The sequence below is a fragment of the Phoenix dactylifera genome, chromosome 6 (assembly GCF_051530095.1).
Source record: "Phoenix dactylifera cultivar Ajwa chromosome 6, Ajwa_hap1_PhDact_Kaust_v1.1, whole genome shotgun sequence".
Classification (NCBI taxonomy): domain Eukaryota; kingdom Viridiplantae; phylum Streptophyta; class Magnoliopsida; order Arecales; family Arecaceae; genus Phoenix; species Phoenix dactylifera.
The window spans coordinates 10,348,147-10,355,113 of record NC_143195.1 but is presented as its reverse complement, the minus strand read 5'-3'; positions in this window follow the sequence as shown (position 1 = coordinate 10,355,113).

The following is a 6,967-nucleotide window of genomic DNA, read 5'->3' as shown; positions in this document are numbered from 1 at the left end:
CGCTTGGGGAGTGGACGTAGGTGCTAAGGAGAGCACCGAACCACTATATTTCTTGTTGTTTGTATTGTGAGTTGTTGAAGTTTACTAACTCATCATTTAACACAAGTAAGATAATTAAAATTAAAAGAAACCAATTCACCCCCCCTCTTGGCTTGTCACCTTGGGCAACAAGTGGTATCAGAGCAAGGTGCTCCAATAGTACTCATTGATCTCACAATCAAGAGTTAAAGATCATGACAACCCAAGTGGGATATTCTATGAGTGAGGGTCAATCCACAAATAGACCACCTCTATTTAATGGCACAAACTACACATATTGGAAAGCTAGGATGAGGATATTCATTCAAGCTTCAGACTATGAATTATGGTACATCATAACTAGAGGACCTCACACACCCACACTTAATATAGAGGGCACTATCATACCCAAACCAGAAATGGATTGGAATGAAAGTGATAGAAGATTGGCACAGTTAAATGCAAAAGCTATAAATGTACTTTATTGCTCATTAGATGTAAGTGAATTTAATAGAATATCTACTTGCATTACTGCTAAAGAAATTTGGGACAAACTTGAGGTCACTCATGAAGGGACCAATCAAGTTAAAGAGTCAAAAATAAACATATTAGTACACAAGTATGAATTGTTTAAAATGGAACCTACTGAGTCCATAACTGATATGTTTACTCGTTTTACTGAAATTATAAATGGGCTTAAGAGTTTGGAAAAGTCTTACACTAACTCTGAATTGGTGCGAAAAATTCTCAGGTCTCTACCAAGAATTTGGGAGGCCAAGGTAACCGCAATTCAGGAAACTAAGGACCTCAACTCACTGCAATTAGAGGAGCTTCTAGGATCACTCATGACCCATGAGTTGACAATGAGGCAAAATTCAGAAGATGAGGTTAAGAGAAGAAAGCCCATTGCCTTAAAGACTACCACCCCTAAACAACTAACTGAATCGAAAGATTCAGATGATGATGATGAATTTGATGAAGAAGGGATGGCTATGCTTGGAAGAAAATTCAGAAAATTTATGAGAGGTAAGAATAGATTTTATAGAAAGAAACCCTTCCTCAAAGGTAGCTCAAGCAAAGAAAAGGGTAAGGACAAAGAAAAGGAAAAAGAAACTCCTATTTGCTATGAGTGTAACAAACCCGGGCATTATAAGATAGATTGCCCAGATTTGAAATGGATGGCAAGAAAACTGAAAAAGAAGAACTTCATGGCTGAATGGAGTGAAAGTGAGGAGTCAAGTTCGGAAGAGGAAGATCATCAAGAGACAGCCCAAATGTGTCATATGGCCAATGACGATGAGGTAGATTCTGAACTTGACTGTGATTTTACTGTTGATGAATTACATGATGCATTCTTAGAACTCATGGAAGAACATAAGAAACTAATCAATAAAAATAAAGTTCTAAAAGAAGAAAATCAATCTCTTGTCAAAGATAAGTTAAAACTATCTCATAACTATAAAACATTAAGTAGGAAACTTACAAACGAAACTAAGAATCTAATTGCTGAAAATATCAAGTTAAAAGAAGATGCTGAAAAATTTAAATCCTTGGTAGATAAGTTTACACTTAGTTCTACCAAACTAAATATGATTCTTGACAGTCAAAAAGCTGTATATGATAAGGCTGGTTTAGGATATAAAACAAATAGGAAACAAAAATTCTTAAGGAACATTTTTGTAAAAGCTAAAAATATTACTTGTCATTGCTGCAATAAATTAGGACATAGAGCATATGAATGTAACTATAGAAAGTCCAGTCAAAACAAATTAAGTAATAATCAAAAGATTAAATTCAAGAAAGTTTGGGTTCTAAAAGGAACATCAAGTACTAACCCTAAAGGACCCAACATAGTTTGGGTACCTAAAGCTCTTTCTTGATCTTGATTGCAGGGGTGTCTTGCAGCTGATAAAGTGGAAAAATGATGGTATCTAGATAGCGGCTGTTCAAGACACATGACCGGTGACGTAGATCAATTTGTCACCTTGGAATCAAAGAAGGGTGGAGTAGTAACCTATGGAGACAATGGTAAAGGGCATATCATTGGAAAGGGTAAAATTTTCATTACTCCATCTATTTTTATAGAAAATGTCTTATTAGTTAAGGGATTGAAACATAATCTGCTTAGCATAAGTCAATTTTGTGATAAAGGGTTTAAAGTCACGTTTGAAGCATCTGTATGCATAATCACAAATCCTAAAGATAATAGCATTGTACTTGTAGGACAAAGGCAAAGAAATATTTACTTGGTAGATCTTCATGATTTAGGCAAGAAAAATGGATTATGCTTAATTACTAATGAAGAAAAGAAAAATGAAACAAGTTGGCTTTGGCATCGTAGACTAGGACATGCTAGTATGGAATTAATCTCAAAACTAGTCAAGAAGGAATTAATAAAGGATGTGCCAAAATTGATTTTTGAAAAGGACAAAATCTGTGGACCATGTTCTTTGGAAAAACAAACTAAATCATCTTTCAAATCAAAGAATATAATATCAACAACTAGGCCTTTTGAACTTATACACATGGATTTATTTGGACCCACTAGAACTGCGAGTCTAGGAGGGAAGAAGTATGGACTAGTTATTGTTGATGATTTTTCAAGATATACATGGGTTTCATTTTTGGCACATAAGAATGAAGCATTTTCAGAATTCTTGAAACTATATAATAATATCATAAATGAAAAGAAATTCACCTTAGTAGCAATTCGAAGTGATCATGGTACTGAATTTGAAAATCAACACTTTGAAGAATTTTGTACTAAAAATGGAATTTCACATCAATTTTCAGTACCTAGAACGCCTCAACAAAATGGGGTTGTTGAAAGAAAAAATAGGACATTGGCAGAAATGGCACGCACGCTGTTGTGTGAGTCAAATCTTCCAAAGTACTTTTGGGCTGAAGCTATAAGCACTGCTTGCCATATTCTAAATCGAGTTTTAATACGACCAATAACCAAGAAAACTCCTTATGAACTTTGGAAGAATAAGAAACCAACTGCTAAATATCTTAAAGTATTTGGATGTAGATATTTCATCTTAAACAATGGCAAGAAGGATCTAAGTAAATTTGATGCCAAGTCAGATGAAGGTATCTTCTTAGGATACTGCACATCTAGCAGGGCATACAGAGTATTCAATAAAAGAACTCTAGTAGTGGAAGAGTCAGTCAATATTATATTTGATGAGTCTGATAGTGAGTCTGCTGGGAAAGAAAATATTGTTGATGATGATACAGGAATTATTGACTTTGAAAAGTTGAATATTAATGACGTGCCAATTCAAGATAAGGGAGATGATTGCGTGCCACCACAATCTCAAAACTTGCCAAAGGAATGGAGGTATGCATATGGACACCCTAAAGACTTAATCATTGGTGATCCATCTCAAGGAGTAAGAACTCGATCATCTCTTAGAAATTTAAATGATTATCTTGCTTTTGTTTCACAATTAGAACCTAAGACTTATGAAGAAGCTGAAAAAGATACTAATTGGATAAATGCCATGCAAGAAGAATTAAATCAATTTAAAAGAAGTAATGTATGGACATTAACTGAAAGACCAAAGCATAACTCAGTAATTGGAACAAAATGGATATTTAGAAATAAATTAGATGAAAATGGATTAGTTATAAGAAATAAGGCTAGACTTGTAGCTAAGGGATACAATCAAGAAGAAGGAATAGATTTTGATGAAACATTTGCTCCAGTAGCTAGATTAGAGGCTATTAGATTACTTCTAGCATTTGCATGTTTCATGGATTTCAAATTGTATCAAATGGATGTGAAGAGTGCATTCTTAAATGGTTTTATTGAGGAGGAAGTATATGTAGAACAACCTCCTAGTTTTGAGAATCATGAATTGCCAAATCATGTGTTTAAACTACATAAGGCATTATATGGATTAAAGCAAGCTCCTAGGGCTTGGTATGATCGATTAAGCAAATTTCTGCTTAATAATGACTTTAGTAGAGGAAATGTAGATAAAACGCTATTTCTCAAAAGAAAGGACAGAAATCAATTAGTGGTTCAAATATATGTAGATGACATAATCTTTGGTGCCACAAATGATACTCTTTGCAAAGAATTTGCTGATTTAATGCATGGAGAATTCGAAATGAGTTTGATGGGAGAACTAAGCTTCTTTCTAGGATTACAAATCAAACAAACTAAGGAAGACATTTTCATTCATCAAACTAAGTATACAAAGGAAATACTAAAGAAGTTTGGGAATGAAAATCATAAGAGAGTAGGCACTCCAATGAATCCTACTAGTAAGCTAGACAAAGATGAAAAAGGGAAGAGTATTGATATTAAGCTCTATAGAGGACTAATTGGATCCTTGCTCTACCTTACTACTAGTAGACCCGACATCGTATTTAGTGTAGGAATATGTGCTAGATACCAATCGGATCCTAAGGAGTCACATTTAAGTGCTGTTAAAAGAATCCTTAGATATTTAAGAGGATCTACCAATATAGGATTATGGTACTCAAGAGACTCCTGTCTAGATTTGCTTGCATATTCAGATGCTGATTTTGCCGGATCCAAATTAGATAGGAAGAGCACAAGTGGCACATGTCAATTCTTAGGAAACAACTTAGTATCATGGTTTAGCAAAAAGCAGAATTCAGTGGCACTGTCAACAGCTGAAGCCGAATATATAGCTGCTGGTAGATGTTGTGCTCAAGTACTATGGCTTAAGCAATAACTAGAGGACTATGGAGTTAAGCTAGATAATATTCCTATTAAGTGTGATAATACTAGTGCCATCAATCTTACAAAAAATCCGGTTCAGCATTCTAAAGCCAAACACATAGAAATACGATATCATTTTATTAGGAATCATGTGCAAAATGGAAACGTATGTATTGAGCATATATGTACTAAGAAACAATTAGCCGACATATTCACAAAACCATTGAGTGAAGATAGATTCTGCACGCTAAGGAGGGAATTAGGCATATGTGATCCTTTTTATTGAAGAAATATAAAAGGGAGCAAGTAGTCTCATGATACATTCCTCCAATTTCTAAAAACCCATGAAACATGAGTCAAACTTGTTATCTATGTTAGAAAACCCCGATCATGCCGCAGAAAATTCAAAAAAAATCTGATGGCAGCGGAAGAGGCATGCGCGGGATCAAATCCGTTCATCGCATGAACGTTGTTCAAAAACCGTTCGTAGATAGATAAGGATTAAAAACTTTTAAAATCTTTAGAAGATCAGATCTTCACCTTGTGCGGGTAGATGATCACCGCAAACTGAAGTTCGTGGTTTAGGATGAAGGTTCGCTTGAAGCCGTTCAACTGCCCGGCCTCTACAGGTATCCACACGAAGCAGAAACCGATCAAAGCTTCCTTCTTTCCCCGGGGTGCTAGTTCCCTTGCAGAGACAACTTTGGATGGCTGATTTCCTCCCTTTCAATCAACCCTTGAATGCTGAGGGAGGAGGAAGAAGATGGAAGAGGAGAAGAAGAGGAACGAAGCCCCGCAGCCTTCTTTTTCTCCCTTGCGTTGGAACCAAGATGGAGAGGGAAGAAGGCCGCCACCACACTTCTTTTGATCCTTTCTTGCTTGCGGCTGAAAAGAGAGGAGAGGAGGGTGGAGTTCACGGCTGAAAAGGAGAAGCCTTCATACAATTAGGGCACCTCCTCTTTACCCCCTTTTAAAACATCTAGGGCTCCTACAAATTAGGAGCCCTTGATGTTATGCCATGTTGGGCGCCTCCCTCTCTCCTTGCCGCACCAAAGGAATCAAGGAGGAGGGGTGTGATCCCCTCCTTCTTGTGATGCCCTAATCCTCATCTAATGAGGATTGGGTGGCCCTAATGTGGTTTAGCCCTAATCCAATTAGGCTTAGCCCAAAGGTGAACCAATTGGATCCAATCTAGGTAAGTCCTAATCCAATTAGAACTTAAATCAATTTTGACTCAATTGAACTCTTCAATCCTAATCCAATTAGGAGTCTTATTGATTCATTAGATTAATAATTAATTGTGACTTAAGAAACCCTAATCCAAATTAGGATATATTTAATTTTAGTCCTAATCCAATTAGGACTCTTATTTGAATTCGAAGTCCTAATCCAATTAGGTCTTCTAGGAATCCTATTCCAAGTAGGAATCCAATTTTAATTCAAAACTTCTAATCTAATTAGGATTGTAGGAATCCTATTTCAAGTAGGAATCTCAGTCCTACTCCAACTAGGATTCCTAGTCCTAATCCAATTAGGACTCTAGGAATCCTACTCGAAGTTGGACTCTTGTTTCAAGTCCAATTAATTAATTCCCTTTGTTCTTTCTTCAACTGAATATCAATCGAATTGATTATTTGTGATTCCTAATCACGATTCAACCATCGGATCGGTCAATACTTCTAATGTGTGTGACCCCATAGGTTCTACTCTGACTGGTAGTGAGATATATTATGATCTCTATCATAATATCATTGAAAACTCCTTTCAATGGATTGGAACGATTCCAACTCTACTCTTTAGGATTTATCGATCATCGAGATAATCCCTGTGAGTCCCACCATCCACCAGTGACACCTAGCAGCATGTAGTGGCTACTCAGTAGAATAGAATGATGAACCTCTAGGTGCAGTTATCGTGTGATACAGTCCTACTATCGTGGATCCCTACAGGACGGAGGTCATGGATAACTCGTCAAACCCCTTCGTCTGTCATATGTCAAGATTTATTCGACTCGAGTTCGTTAGTGGAAAACTCTTTCTTCACTTTATATTACTGCCCTGGCCAAGGTCTTAGAACTCAGTCTAACAAATCACATAGGATCACTCCTCTTCTATCAAGGTCGATAGATTCCATGTAAGTGCATACCCTACTCCTACAGTGAACTTACTGCAGCCAATCTACACTACGAGGACCCATATGACTAGAGACCATGTATACGTGTAGTCAAACTACAATAACCTCACTGTGAGT